Genomic DNA, 17029 nt, shown 5'->3' on the forward strand with positions numbered 1-17029 from the left:
CACAATGATGTGAGGCATCTTTCCGATTGGGAAACAGGAAAGGGTTAGTTTGCGTTGCGTTATGATATTGAGGTTGGGTTGGCGGCGCTGCCTCTGACCACACTCGCCTACGGATGAACAATGAGGCATCGTCCGTCGTCCCTGGATGGGATGATGTACGTAAACACACAGGAAAGAGCATCAAGAAAGCCCGACTCTTTCACATTCGATTGTCCCCATGTCTTGTGCTCTCTGCTCCACTCCAGCGAGGGCGGGCTTCTTCTGGGTACACGCCGTATGTTCTAAAAATAGGCTTAATCTTCCTAATCGCCAATAATTGAACGGAAAGCTGTACTCTCTGGTATACACATTCGCATCAGATCGCAAATATAAGTGGAACAACAATAACGAACAAAGTCGCGAACCCGGAGCGGAAAGTACAATAATTGAATTATGGACGTGTGCTCTATCGGGAACGATGATGGACGACTGATGGACGATGAATTGCATTAGAGTTCATTTCAATGAAGAACAAATAAATATAATATGCACCTTGGCATATAAATCTATTTGCTTAGGTGTATAAATGTGAAAGTGTGCATGTATGTGTGCGGGCGCGTGTGAATGTGATCCTTGATACGCTTAGAAATTATAAAAATTGAAATTAACCTTCAAATATTTGTAAAACTCCGTTTAAAAAAAAGCATTTAAATTTACTTTTATTAAACAAATAAGCCAAAATGAATAACGAATGAAAATTTACTTTTATAATCTACTAGTCGACCCGGCAGACGTTGTCCTGCATAGTAGGCGAAAATGCCCATGCGAAATTCCATACGAATCTTAATTTTAGTAATTCACGATTTGCTCAACTTTACTTGTAATTTTCGCATTACCAAATATCATATAAACCCGTGGTAAACTATAACGAATGTTTCTGCTGAAGAAATGAAAACAATCCATCCAGCCGTTTTCGAGTTATGCGGATACGAACACAGACCATTTCATTTTTATATATAAGATTTGCATTTCAATATCTATTTGCATTTCAATATCATTTTCCACTTTTTTAATATGTGATATAAAAATATGTTATAAAAACATACATTTGGTTTGATCCGATAAAAAATGCATTCCATGGTATTGCACTACTAGTTAACGATTATCAGGATTATCAGTTTTATGACAGTCCAACCAAATAAAGAGGTCAGAGATTTATGCTGCGTAACAACAAGCGGCACAATAAGAGTAGCATTCGAGGCCGATTCCAACGAAGCACTTTAATTGGCAATCAACATTGTCAAGAGATCCATAAAACTCTAGGATGGAATTATCTCCGGGCAAACGGCATTCACCACCGGCACCGACGAGAGCTGTTGGGAAGCAGCTTGTCAGCAGCTGATATCAATTCGTCAACTGGTACCTCCAGTGTGCACGTTCAGACGCAGTACTATTTTTAGAATGATTAAACATTGTAAACGAATAAAGCACAGTGACTGTGTGATTTACCCTGTTTGTTTTCGCTGCGGAATGGTATCTGGAATGGAACTGTTCAAATCGAGTAATTAATCTTAGGAGATCGTGACCTGCTTCTAGAAGTATGAATCCATTAGTACCTGCCAGGTCTTTATAGATAATTTTGCTACGATGCGATGATATTGGTGTTTACTGATTACTTTGTGTAAACATAATTGTGTTTAATGAATTTATCAATTTTGAAAAGGTGTTAAACATGGTTAAACGTAATTTACTGAACCGTTAGCCCGATTAGAGTGAAGTAACAGATTTAAAACAGACTTTGTTATTTAGTTATATGCTTTTATGTAACAGATTATGTTATAAAATATGTTTCATAAGTAGTTAAAATTACAGAAAATTATAACAAACCAAAAAAAGGAACATATTCTGTTATAAATTTGATAAAATATCAGGATCCAATGGCAATAACTAAATTATATCAACATATGTTATAAATATCTGACGTTGTTAAAAGTTTCATATAATTTTGTTTTTTCGTCTTGGTTGGGAAAAGCTTTTAGTTTTGCTGGTATGGATGATAAAAAACAAAGATTGAAATCGATTGCCATATTTTTGTTTAACTGATGTACTCTACAGTATTGATATCAACGGGATCAAAATAAATATTAAATTATGCAAGATACATCAACAGTAGGTCATCCTACGCAGGATATAACACAGCAAGTAAAGCTCTATCAGTACCTTTATATACAATGAGGGAACGAAATGAATTAAACATCAGTAAGCCTCCCAATCGGAGGCTTGTGTGGATGTAGAACAAGCAAGGTCTCATTCTGGACACGTACACACCTTTTCGGTATTGATTAACGTCCTAAATTAGTGACTATTTTTGTTGCCAATGGTTCCTGTTTAAACACCTTTTTCATGGAAGCCATTTTTTTTCGGGTAGTCAAAACGATTTGTATAAGATTGCCAAATGTAAATAAAACGGCTTCAACCCACTACCCTGTATAAGACAGTACCCCGACATCCATTACTCCGAATGAGAGTTACTTCTCTTTTTTCAATGGTTCATTTCAACATTTCAACTGCAACTTGGCCTGCTTTTCAACTTTGCGTTCTATTAGCATATCCTCAGGTATTAATTGAAATCTTGTCTATGCCCGCCAGTGCATGAGTACGTATGTATCTTGTGTAGCAAGTACAAAAAATACACTATGCCCAGGGTGTCGAGAATGTTTCTCACCCGGAAACATGCTTGACCGGACCGAGGATCGAACTCGCCATCTCCGGATTGGCAATCCCACAGCTTGCTTTACTGGCAAGGCTTAGCTTAGGTAGCTTGGAGTTACATATAAGAGCACAATAAAGATTCTGTTTAACCAACATTTTGTTTTTTTTTGTCTAAATCACCTAAACTGTCATTCTACGCCATTATTACCTAGGAAAGTGCTTTTCTACTAAATGGAGTACGAGAAAAGAATCTACCTTCTTTAGATGAACTCGTTTGCCCGGTATAAGGCGAACAGAGGAGATGATGCTTTCTGTAAATCAACGCGTTTGCCTGGTATAAGGCGAACAGTTGACAGAGGAGGTAATGCTTTATTTAACCCATTAACGACCGAATTAACTCACTTTCATGATAATCACTTGATTTTTCCAAGAACATCTCAACACATTAAAATAATAAACATAAAATAATTTAATTGAAAATCTACGGTCACATTTTTTTTAGCACGGTGGGCCATATGTGCTGAAAATGATGAAAAAATGATTGTACCGATTGAGCAGTATATTCGATAGCAATTATAATCGGCACAAGCATCATATAGTTTTTGGGAGACGCAGGGAGACCGGAGAAAGTCCTAATGCTAGTTGGAAATCCCTTCTACATTTTGGGTAGGGGGCGGTGCTCCCACGCAAATGAACCACATTTTTGTGCCTGACTCGAGAACGAATCAAGTAATTGGAAATTTTACTCTCTCTCGCTCACTCTTTCTCTCTCTCCCTCTCACTCTTTCTCTCTCACTCTCTCACTCTTTCTCTTTCTCTCACTCTTTCTCTTTCTCACTCTTTCACTCTTTCTGTCTCTCACTCTATCTCTCTCACACTCACTCTATCTCTCTCTCTCACTCATTCTCTCGCTATCTCTCGTCCTCACCCATACTTTTCCCTACAACATTTGGTTGCACATTGCATAAAGGAGCAAATTCATTCATCGTCACATTTTTTTTGTGCGACGATTGATAAAGGTTCTAATAGCTCAACACACGCACACTCACGGATCACTCGAAATAAACTTCATTGGTGGTGGTTTCGACGCTTTGAAAAAGATTTCTTCTCTACATAACGATCCGAACTGCACTGTTTGGTTTTATTACGGCCATGACGTTCATGACTTGCTCAATATGGCTGCTTTGAAACCAATATAACATATGACTGCAAACTAGGAACATCATATCAAATTCAATCGGTACCTCCATAACGTCAACAAAATGATTTCGTCTATTCCTCCTTGAGCATGTTTACGAAATCGGTCAATAAGAATTGGTACGCGTATTAGCGAACTGGTTTTTATGTGTCTTTCGCAACTTCCGGTGTTTCACAACGAGTTTGTTTGTGGAAGGATCTTTAGAAATGCGCAGTGGAGTATAATTTGATTACTTTTCTTTATCCGGTCGGTGCATTGGTAGCTTTATATAATAATGAGGAACCGATGAGGAACTAGTATTGGATGGAGATATACGTGCTCCTGGCCCAGATGAAATTTACTCATCGTGTGTAGACCTAAGTGGAGTATTATAGGATATTGATGCGAGCATAGTAGAAGGATGCAACGTTTTTTTCATATAGCTTACTAATCAGGTTCTTGAGATACAGATTGATGTTTCATGTAGAAGATGTTTGGATGCTCACTAGCGCCACCTCATGCAAAAATTCAAAATTATTTCGATCATTTCTTGAACCGCTAAGATGCTTTGAACAACTTTGCTGAAGACTCCATATAGCTTACCTATCAGGTTCTTGAGATACAGATTGATGTTTTATGCAGAAGAAGTTTGGATGCTCACTAGCGCCACCTCATGCAAAAATTCAGAATTATTTCGATCATTTCTTGAACCGCCAAGATGCTCTAAACAACTTTGCTGAAGACTCCATATAGCTTACTTATCAGGTTCTTGAGATACAGATTGATGTTTTATTTGGATGCTCACTAGCGCCACCTAATGCAAAAATTCAGAATTATTTCGATCATTTCTTGAACCGCCTAGATGCTCTAAGCAACTTTGCTGAAGATTCCATATAGCTTACTTATCAGGTTCTTGATATACAGATTGATGGTTTATGCAGAAGAAGTTTGGATGCTCAATAACGCCACCTCGTAAAAAATCAGAATTATTTGGATCAGTTCTTGACCCGCCAAGGTACTCTGAACAACTTTGCTGAAGACTCCATGTAGCTAACTAATCAGGTTCTTGAGATACAGATTGATGTTTTATGCAGAAGAAGTTTGGATGCTCACTAGCGCCACCTAATGCAAAAATTCAGAATTATTTCGATCATTTCTCGAACCGTTAAGATGCTCTAAACAACTTTGTTGAAGATTCCATATAGCTTACTTATCAGGTTCTTGAGATACAGATTGATGTTTTATGCAGAAGAAGTTTGGATGCTCACTAGCGCCACCTCATACAAAAATTCAGAATTATTTCGATCATTTCTTGAACCGCCAAGATGTTCTAAACAACTTTGCTCATGACTCCATATAGCTCACTTATCAGGATCTTGAGATACAGATTGATGTTTCATGTAGAAGAAGTTTGGATGCTCACTAACGCCACCTTATGCAAAAAATCAGAATTATTTGGATCAGCTGTTGAACCGCCAAGATACTCTGAACAACTTTGCTGAAGACTCCATATAGCTAACTAGTCAGGTTCTTGAGATACAAATTGATGTTTTATGTAGGAGAAGTTTGGATGCTCACTAGCGCCACCTCGTACAAAAATTCAGAATTATTTGGATCAGTTTCTGACCCGCCAAGGTACTCTGAACAACTTTGCTGAAGACTCCATGTGGCTAACTAGTCAGGTTTTTGAGATATAGAGTGATGCTGTTTGAACGTTCACTACTCATTACTTGATTTTTGTATGAAAAAGTTCAGTTTTCTATGGACGCCTATGCCACCTTGTGAGTCAGTTCAAATTTAAATTGTTCACCATATGAAAGATATTAATTCATAGAACAATATTGACGAAGACATGTATAGCTTTTGAGCTAAAACTTGCCAACAGATATAAAAAATGTAACTGATCTACCGTTAGGTCGCCATTCACCGTGGGGTTCAAAGTAATTTTCATTATGTTTACGAAAATATTGAAAAATACTTTTTTTCAACATCAGCACCATTAAAGAAGTTCAAAAGAGTAATAACTGTGAAATATAACTGTTCCAACAGCTGTTATGACGTTAGAATTTGTTAACATCCTGCGGCTGTCTGATTCCACCTTTGTTTTCGACCATCAAGTATAATCTGCGCTCGCTCAATATCAGTGGAAAAGGTGAATGTTTTATTGTTCTTTACCTCTAAATACCCATGCAATTGAAGTGTCAGGTTTGTTTTTTTATTTTACGTATAAAATTAAACCGAAAATGTCGGTAACACTTCATTCTCCACCAAATAAAAATGCACGGCGAATGGATCCCCCAGAAAATAACTGTGACTATTCACCGGCCATCGAAATCGTGAGCAAGATTTTTTTTATGTACATAAAAAAATCTTGATCGTGAGTACTATGAATGATACCGCCATTATGTTGTACAGGTTGAGCAGAAGCAATGGTTTTCCGGGGATGACTTGTTGGTCATAAGAGTTACGTGACGCTAATGAGCATTAATTTCTGCATCTCCAATATAATTCTTTTGATTATGTCATTTATGTACATAAACTTCACATGTTTATGTTTAACTAAATGAAAAACACGAATAACATTTTAAAATCAATGTTTAAATTCTAATTTTAATTAATTTAAATGAAAAGTTCTTATGTACGGTGAATGGGTACCTACCCACACGGTGAATGGTGCCCTAACACGGCGAAAGGATACCCTAATATATCACTGAGAAATTATCTACAACCATCTATCTTGCCAAAAACAGATAGTTTTTGATTTTAATTCGAATTAAAACAATTATTTAAGGTTCGTGACGGTGTTCGAGAGTATAATTTTCAATTTAAATTATTTGGAGAGCTCTAAGATTTGCTTAATTGCCTAAAATGCACGGTGAATGGCGACTTGACGGTATAAATAGATCACTGGGCGTTAACGGGTTAAACCAATAAATCCTGCTTTGTTTTTATTTAGGTTTTTATCAGCGTGTTTTATTTCATTTTTTTACATTCATCACGTGAATCCTTCTTTGAAAAATAAGATAAAAAGACAAACAGAGCATGAGCATTATGATAGCACAATTCGTAGTTGCTATTCCCTCCGTGATTGACTAGAACTTACGAAATTGTACAGAGAACACAATAAATAGGGAATGACATTAGCTACCCATTCTCAATGTACACGTTTCTGGAGCTCAAATATTTAAAGTCAATAACGGCGCCGGCCACGTCCTTACAATCATATAGGAAAGAAAGAATTCTCGCGCTTAGTTTCATAGGGGCGTAACTGTATAGATCGATTTCTCTTCGTCGATGTTTTCTTTTTATTATTGTACCGAATTGCGCTAGATTGTCGATGATTTAAAAGTTTGTTGTGATGAAGGATGATTGTATCTTGCACCAGAATCAATAATCACGGTTGTAGCATTTGAAACAATTAAGTTATTAATAAAATATAAAATCGATTAAGACAAATCGATCAATACAGTTACGCCCCTATGAAACTAAGCGCGAGAATTGTTAGTCCGACTCTCGTTGCTACTAGAGACCAAATATACCTCTGCATCTCCACGATTGTCTGGGGATAGGATATCGTTTTAGCTACCAAGGATCATTTATCTCGATTCACATTTTTGTGCCTGTGTAACTGTCGCTCATCTAGGTGTTGTTCTGCATTAGGTCCGTTTTGTGTGAAGCAAACACATCTCTGTGTTATTGATTTTAAACGTGTACTTGTTCGATAATTCATGAGAATAGTTTAGCGGGACAGTTATGCCGAGAAAGGGGCCGTACACATATTACGTAAGCACTTATGGGGTGAGGGGGGGTCTGTCAATATCTTACGCGCCATATAAATGAAAAATCTTTTGTATGGAAAAAATCTTACATGGGGGGAGGGGGGTCAAAAAACCCAGAAAAAATGCTTACGTAATAAGTGTACGGCCCCAAATAAAGCCCGTGTTTGCTGATTTCTACGCATATTAGTTCTGCTTATCCTCATATGTTGCCTCATACTTTATTTATAAATTTTTACTCTTTATGTGGTTGAATGTTTTAGTTTACAGTGCTATCACTCAAGACGAAGATCCTTAAAACTGCTCATATTCACCACTAAAAGTGGACAGGTTTGAAGCATATTATCAGTGAATACAGTTCAAATAATCACCGCTCTTGTATACAACAAATTCTTATTCACTAATTTTACGAACAAAGTTCGGTATTTTTTTTAAGTTTACGGAAAAACGCATGAAAATAGACCGCTCGGTGATAAAAAGTTGATATCTTCAAAATCAAACATGGGACAATTATGCGTAGAAGGGCAGTAATTGCAAACTATTGAAGATCTCGCTTGCTTCGACCGGAGCAAAGCGCAATACATGCGCATGAGCCACCCAACATCAAATAGATATATTATTATTTGGCTACTGCAAACTATTGTCTTTGAAAAATAATATAAAAAAACAAACAGATGAGATGAAGTTTTCAAAAATTCACATAAAAAAACCTTAAATATCTCGCTCGCCCATTCCACTGACTGCAGAAGCTAAATTTTTACTCACTAAAGCCTCAATTCCATGTTTGCGAGTCATCTAAAGCCCAATATTTTACTCTTATCTCTATATTGTGCATGGGAACGTGCTGCACAATCTTCCCCACTCCTAAAATAATCTTAAAGAGGACCAAACTAAATGGCACGGGATTGTCCAGAACAAGAATCTTTCATTCCTTTCTGTATTGTCTTGACACAGGTCTAGAAAAAACAAACCGAATCCACGGTTAATATTCTCGTAAAAAATGTTTACTTACTTCACTGGAGTCGCCTTGCTATTAATTAATTCGTAAAACAATTGACATGCACAAAAATAACATATGAAATCTAAATAAACTTTTATTGAGTCACATTTTTTTTTCATTGAAAGGAAGTATAAGCTAAAAATAATGACTAATTGGGGGTAGTGTCCCATTCGGGATAATGGCGTTTGGGGTAGTGGCTTTCGGGGTAATGGCATTTTGGGTTTCAGTGGCGCCGGGAGTGGGTGGGACAGGTAGGACATGTCCTACGCATGAAAAGACCTGGGTAGGACAGTCAAAGCATTGTCCTACCCATGATTATAGTAAGAACATACCATATGGACAACTGAAGAATCTAATACTATCCATACTGTTTAAATTTCTGGATATAAAAAAAACCTTCAAATATTTCAAAGTTAATCAGAGATTTGAGCTTCCGGGTTATAAAGAAACCATCTTTTCCGAAAAGGCTCCTCAGTGTCCGCGATGAATTCTTCCTATTCCAATGTGCTCAATGATGTATAAAGATTTTCCAAGAAGTCTTGAAGTTTTAAGTATTTTCTAATCTTCCACAAAATTATTAAAATATTTTTAGAAGTACTAATTATTTCTTATAGCTCAGGAAGGCTCAGAAAATTTCTAAAATTTTATATACATTGATTACAGTCCGACTGGGGTGTTTATTGATATATTTTGGCTTTTTCAGTCTGTTATATTCAAACGGGTTTATATTCGCATTGCCGTTTATTGGGTCTTTTTTGGGTCGGAACGTCGGGCAATGCAAATATAAACCCGTTTGAATATATCAGACTGAAAAAGCCAAAATATATTTATAAGCATTGACAGAAGGCAGGTGAATTTAACAAACGTTGATTATCTAATTGTAGCACATTCGGACATGTGGTAGCAAGCCACATGTAGTATAAGAAAAACAATTCTGGAAGCTTCTAAAAGTTTATTGAAATCTATAGGAATCACAAATATTCCTCGTTGCATGCAATCTTAGAAGTTACAAAAAAATACGTCTAAAATTCATGGTAACATTATTCTTGAGATTTCTGAAAACCCCTTAAATAGTACTGATTAAAAACATTTAATAGCCATAGGGAGTATCATAACTTATCTAAGGATGTCCGAGAAAATCTCTTGAATTTCAAGAGGATCTGCGGAAAGTTCATGAAATTCCTTAAAAGTATTTTATACATTTGATACTCCAGTAATAGGTAGAACATGCACAGCTTCGCCTTCATTTTTCTTTATGTAAGTAAATTCAAGTTTCAACGTTCCAAAATATTATTTGGGTCTAGAAAATGTATTTTCGACGTTTTGTCCTACCCACGTCTCGAGACGTGGCCGCGCCTCTGGGTTTATGGAATTATGGATAGTGTCGTAGAGTGATCACCCGACCAGTTAGTCATAACAAGATTTTATTAAAATTATATCAATTTGTGTTACAAATAACAAAACTTGCAATAATTTTGTTTTGAATTCTCTGTCAAAGATGGAGGAAAGAAAATTTCATGATCGCCATAACATGATTATAACATAATGTGTTATGTTTATTTTTACCGAAAAAAATTGCCTACATTTTTGGTAGACAGGAATTGGAAAAAAAACAATGGTACCACCTTCGGTATAACTTGAACCTTCATTCAAAGTTGAACCAGCTGGACAAAGTTAATTGTCTACATTATGGATCATCCTAATCTTTTCAATAACACAAATTTTATAGTTTAAGCTATTTTCATCACTTTTTATGTAACACTTCGAGTTATATTTTTGTTCAATTGATAACATATTTAGTAATATTTTTGTTAAAACTAGAAGAGATTTTGTTACAATTTTTGTTATTTTAACTACTAATGGTACAAGTTTTATAACAACCGCTGTTATAAAAAACTGCTGTAACAGAATAACAAGTTCTGATATAAATCTGTTACTATCTACTGGTCGGGCAGACATCACCATTGCATCTAAGAATGTAGAGAACAATTTCCCAAAAAAAGTAAAATGGCAATTTTAAAATAGGGTTTGCAGAAAATCGTCGATGATCAACATTTTTTCTAAATTTTATTTTTGCGATTTTTTATTTACTATAAGTTTACCAGGACGAAATTTTGAACTGATAAAAGCTCGTCAACTCATGTGGTAATTGTCTCTAACTTATTTTTTTAATACCATCTAAAAATAATAATGTAAAAATTAGTGATTGATTGATTCCAAATGCCTAATTCTCATTCTTAAAAAAATCATAATCCTTTGAAAATGATTCTGCATAATACTGCTTTAACCAGTTCAATACGGATGATGGGCAGGGTTTGCAAAAATCGCTCTCAATAGATAACGAACAACGATAAAAGAAAGGCAAAAACTGTTCCGAATCATAACAAGTATACAACTTGTATACAAGTGCGAAAAAAACATAGTTGGATAGGCAACCCCCACAGAGAAGTGATGATTCGCGTTTTGCTCTCGCTCATTTTGTGTAGGGTACCGCACAGCTGTGTAGAACCTATAGAACAAGTTGAAATGCATCATCAGAACCAGTGCTTCCCGTGCTATAACTGAAAACTCTATTAAAATGGGGTTTAAAAAATCCGGATACAATCGCTTGAAATTGATGTATGTAATTTGTTGTATGTGATGATGTAATTTTAATTTCAACTGCATTCCTATCTTACATATATGTATAGTAGATTGTGGTCTTAAAGTGGCCAGATAATCAGATAAGTCGAGTCAAACGTACACTGTTTATAATGTAATGAATCAGCTGAAGATATATTTCCATACCTATTAAAAAAATCAATCTTTGTTCGTTATTAGTATAAGCTTCGATACAGAATACCAATGAATCTTGGTTCCTTCATGGAGTCCGAAAGGTACTACTTGCGTATTCTTAAAAGTTTTATCATAAATAGACTCTAGTGTGTTGATAGAGGAAAACAACCAAACACAATAATCGTTAACTATAGTGCATTAGTTTAATACTCTCAAAGCTCATTCACAAAGAAAAACAATATATATAGTGCAGCTTATGTCAACCGTGAACTCATCGGACCGTCCTGCAAGCGATTTTATTACACACGGTGCCTCAAAGTACGTGCTCCAGTAGACCGCACATCTTGTGCATTTATTGCGGCACGATTTGTCGTTATTAAATTAGATCATGCCTTCTAGAGCGAGAGAGCTTTATGCGCTGCTGCCCGAATCGAGTACTTGACCGACCATTTCAATTGCATCGACATAATGCAATCGTAGACTAGAACTAGCAACTACTACCTACTCTGCCAGCGCGGGAAAGAACCCTCGGAGTCAGCAGACGGTCAAGTGAATTTTATGGCATGTAATAAAGAGAGGAACCCAGAAGAAAGTTATAGTAACTGCAAGTGTCTGTTGCTTTATCTATGCACATTTCTGTCTGTCAGAAAGTGGCAATGATTCATGGGAAATTAAATGCATCATTTTCTTTACAAATGGGTTCAGTTCACATGCTGTGGACGATCGATCCTATCTAATTCGATTCTTGAGGTAATCCACAGCAAATAATACTAAATTCAATTTCTGTTTCTATTTCAAAAGTCAAAAGTAGAGCAAACGCCAAATCAGATTCTGGCTCACGAGCTGCAAAGAGAGTGAATTCCAAGCGGTGGATACCATCGCAAACACTTCACTCATGTACCATACGTGAGGTCCTTCACAGGACATCCGCTCAACTACTGCATAGTTTATTTTGTGATAATGGAAAAAAGGATGACCTGACTGTATGCGATAACTGGCAAGTCATTATGTTGCTGTGTACCATTCCCAAAGTTCAATACAAAGTTATCCTAGTCCGGATTCAGGAAAATATTGATGCAATTCTTTGGCGGCAGTAGGTCGGATTCTATGCCGGAAGACCCTGTCAAGCTCCGTATCATTCTGAAGCAGGTCAACGAATCCCAAGAGTCCCTCTATCTGCTATTCATTGACTACGATTTGTTTTCGATCGTCTGAACCACAAAAATCAGTGGGCGCCCTTAAACGGACAGTCCCGGACAAAATCGTCAGCCTCATCGAAGCGCAGTACGAAACTTTTACGTGCAGAATCCTGCATAACGTAGCTTTGTTTGGCCCCATTCGGGTAGTCGCCGGAGTGAGGAATTCTATATCCACTACTGTTCCTAATCGTGATCGACGAGATCATGGCGGGTGCGATTGATCGTGTACCAAACACTGTGGACTGGCTCTGGCAGCGTATTGCTATTGAGCATCTAAACGACTGTGATTTGGTAGATAATATTGCTCTACTAGTGCAACGGCGCTCTGATATGCAGAGTAAGCTGAACGATCTGGCCGAACGGCTGGTCTTACCACCAACGTCAAAAAGACCAAAACATTGGATGTCTACACGAACAACCCCTTCAACTTTATATGGAGGTGCATCGGCTGCACATTACGAAAAAGCGAAGACGAAATCTGCGAGTAAACGCTGGACTGGAATCTGGCAGGACATTGCAACCTCAATCTCATCAAAGAAATAAAAGAATTAGCCAGGAATCTGACCTGGTTCGAGGTCAGGACTAAAGCGAGCAGCCGCCCAGGATGAAGATCTCTTACAGGATCTCTTAAATCGGGAGCTGTAATGATTTTCAGGTAGGTGTTTATTTGATCATACCCTTTTGTAAAGTAGAAAGATTTAGTCCGGTACGGTGGTGTTTAAACGGCGAGCGAAAGTTTGGAATTGATTTCTTTATTTTGTAAAACTTGACAGGGGTAGAATAAACTGTTGATTAATTTTAAGTACTATACGAGATAATTGGGAAACTTTTTGAAAATTATCAATCATAGCCGCAGCTATTTGAAGTTGCTCCATGCATTCCTAAAAATCCATAAAATTATAAAACAAATAGAACACACAGATTTGATTTAAAGTCATATACAATCAACCCTCCATGATTTCGTTATTTGTAAATTTACAATCAACCCTCTTTTTACAGCACTTTTTTATACGTCCTTTCGTTTTACGTCCTTTTTTTTACGGCACGTGACGTAAAAAGAATTTTAAGCATTATTGACATTCAAAAGTAAACCTATAAGAAACCACTCTTAGAAACCCAAAGAACTAAGTAGCTGTTTTGCATCTTCAACAAGTGTTTCATTTTAGGTCATTCAAGAATTCCCTGGAGTCTACAAGTGTAACCAAGACCTTAAAAGATCTACACACATAACCAAAGGGCTGATATCACTTTTAAAAACTGGTTCATATCCTATTTGATCCATGAAACCAAATTGGATTTGCCTTCAATAACTGTTCCGTTTCAGTTCTTCCAAAAATTCCTTAGAATATAGACCTTAAGGTCTACACACGTAACCAAAGGGCTGTCATCTCTTTTTAAAAATGGTTCAAGTCCTATTTGATCTAGTAAACCAAATTGGATAAGCCTTCAACAGCTGTTACTTTTCATTTCATCCAAAAATTCCCTGGAGTATAGACCTAATTACGTAATCTAACCTAACCGTATCCAAACGCGTAACCAAAGGATTGATTGTTTTATTAAATGGTTCATGCCCTATTTCATCCAGAAAACCAAATTGAATACGCCTTCAATAACTGTTCCATTTCAGGTCATCCAAGAATTCTCTGGAGTACTGGCCTTAACGTCTACACGCGCAACCAAAGGGATGATATCTTTTTTTGAAAATGATCTATGTCCTTTTCAATCCGTAGAATCGTATTGGATATGCCTTCAATAACTTTTCCGACCAAGAATTCCCTGGAGTATAGGCCTTAAGGCCTTCACGCGCAACCAAAGGACTGTTACGTCTTTTTGTAAATTGCTCATGCCCCTTCAATCACTGTTCCTTTCCGAATCATCCAAAAAATCCCTGGAGTATATGACTTGAGATCTACACGCCTAACCGAGGAATGTTCTTTTTATTTGAAAATGGCACAGCCTTTTTCAAACCGTTGAATCAAATTGGATATGCCTTCAAATACTGCTCCATTTCAGGTTATCCAAGAATTTCCTGGAGTATAGATCTTTTTTTTTTTTGAAAATAGTTCATGTCTGTTTCAATCCATAGAATGAAATTTGTCACGCCTTCAATAACTATATCGTCATACACGTAGAAAAATGGTTGTTTATCATTCATATTTCTAATACTGTTTTGTATTGTTAATGTATAAGAAAAATATAGCCTTCTTTGTAAACGAGATAGACAAAACTTATACATTGGATTAGCCACATACGTTCCCAAACTTATACTTTTCATAAACTTATGAATTTTATATGCTTTTTAGTATAAGATCATTCATTAGGTGGCAATTGAATTCCATTGATAATTTCGAATGGATTTTTGCCATAACTTATAAGGTTTTTTTCTTTACGTGGCCTTGGGGTCTACAGGCGTAACCAAAGGGCTGTTATCTCTTTTTGAAAATGGTTCATGCCCAATTTTAACTATTTAACCAAACAAAACACGCCTTCAATAGCTGTTCCTTTCCAGATCATCCAATAATTCCCTGGAGTATAGGCCTTAAGGTCTACACGCATAACCAAAACTGTGTCATCTCTTTTAGAAAATATACCCGTTTCTTTTTTTTACAAGGGGGATGCGGTCCGTTTTCAGTTCAAAATTCGAAAATCCGTGTAAAAAAAGTTTTATGATTTCTCGACGAATCATGCAAAATTGAGCAACTATGCAAAAATTTTGTATGGGATTTTTTTTTACACGGTCGTGTAAATCTATTAAACCAAATTAAATACGCCTTCCATAGATGTTCCTTTCCAAGTGCTCCAAGAATTACTGGAATACAGGCTTTGGATGTACAGTACACGCGTAACTAAAGGAATATTTTTTAATGGTTCATGCTCTTTTTCATCCATACGCCTGTATACGACTTCAATGACTGTTCCTTTTCGGGTCATCCAAGAATTCCCCGAAGCATGAGTCTTAAGGTCTACACGCGTAGCAAAAGAACAGTTTTCGTTTTTAACAATGGTTTGTTCCCTTTTTTGATTCAAAAAGTCATTCAAGAATTGCCTGGTGCATATGACCTAAGTTCTACACGCATAACCAGAAGTCTCTAATAACTTTTCAATAATAGTTAATGCCTTTGTGATCCATAGAGATACACCTTCAACTATTGTTCCTGAATTCCCTGAAGTATAGACTTCCAGCTTCGTGCTAGCTGTTAGCCTATTTTGATCGTTTATGTTGATAGAATTGAATTGAAAAAGCAACAGTAATACAGTTATTTGGCCATGCATCGGAGCCCTAGCCATATCCGTCTCTTGCTTCTAGAATATCACCAGTTTTTCTTGAATCTTCAAACGGATTTATTTTTTTGTCCCGAATTTGTTCTGATACTTCTCCAGGGCGTTTTGAAATGAAATGAAACTTATCTTATTACGGTAACTTCAAAAACCGATCTGAATTGTTTATAAATATCTACAAGGGGTGGTCTCATAGCTATTTCTAGATAATTTACAAACAGGTAATCGAGCCCCATAGATTTTGGTGCCTTGTTCACTGACAATTCAACTTACCTGATTATATGGTATCTGAAAAGAAAAAAAATCAAAACGTTAGAAATATACAAACTAAATACATTTGGATGAAACAAAAAGAAAAAAAGGATAGAAGAAGAACACCATCTGTCATCCAGATTTGTGGAAATTTCACAAGATATGGTATGGAAAATGAAGTAACGAGGTTGAATGGGCTACAATTAAAAACACACATATTATCTTGATTTACATATTTTTTCCTTGGTAAAGCAGCTAATATGAAACAATTTGACAACCAATTAAACATTGCAACTAACTGTCGTGTGATGCAATTTGTTAGCTTAGTACCTGTCACTTGAAAACAAAAATACATAACTGATATAATGCGCTATTACAACAAATCGCCTTACTATCCTATTTTCCTTACAGAAGGCACCTTCTACACATACCTACATGAGGGTATGATGGCGCGAACAAGCGGAAGAATAAACAGTATCAGCTGATTGGCGGTCTATATTGACTCGATAACCGACAAGCTAGGCATTGGACATAATCCGGTTGGTAGGGTGTATCAAGTTTCATAAAATAGACCGCCCTTCCGATTGCATTTCCCGCCAATACGAATGAAAACTAGTATTGAAACAGCAGAACTGTTCGTATGTGTATGTGATGTTATGAAAATAAGCTCTCTTTGAGAATCACTCAGCAGAGATGAGCGATGCACCTATGCAATATGAAAAAAAATATGTGTCCTCCTTGAAGGATTGCAATCTAAGCAACCAAAAAACTACAGTCCAGTCCCAAACATGCTCGATACACCCTAAGAATCGTGCTTTTCAATACAGTTAGAACATTCACTGCTCCACTACATTACGCCACTTCTAGCTTTGTTCATTTT

General features: G+C 36.5%; 1 protein-coding gene across 4 annotated transcripts in view; it reads right to left on the reverse strand.

Moving 5' to 3' along the window:
• The window catches only part of LOC134210787 (rho-related BTB domain-containing protein 1), a 136800-nt gene that overhangs the window by 89789 nt on the left and 29982 nt on the right, over positions 1 to 17029 (reverse strand). For all 4 annotated transcript variants that reach the window (XM_062687061.1, XM_062687060.1, XM_062687059.1 and 1 more), the window contains exon 2: positions 16171 to 16185. The gene's annotated coding sequence lies outside the window, so the exon portion shown is untranslated. The remainder of the gene's footprint in view (positions 1 to 16170; positions 16186 to 17029) is intronic.

Source organism: Armigeres subalbatus, chromosome 2 (genome assembly GCF_024139115.2).
Source record: "Armigeres subalbatus isolate Guangzhou_Male chromosome 2, GZ_Asu_2, whole genome shotgun sequence".
Classification (NCBI taxonomy): Eukaryota; Metazoa; Arthropoda; class Insecta; order Diptera; family Culicidae; genus Armigeres; species Armigeres subalbatus.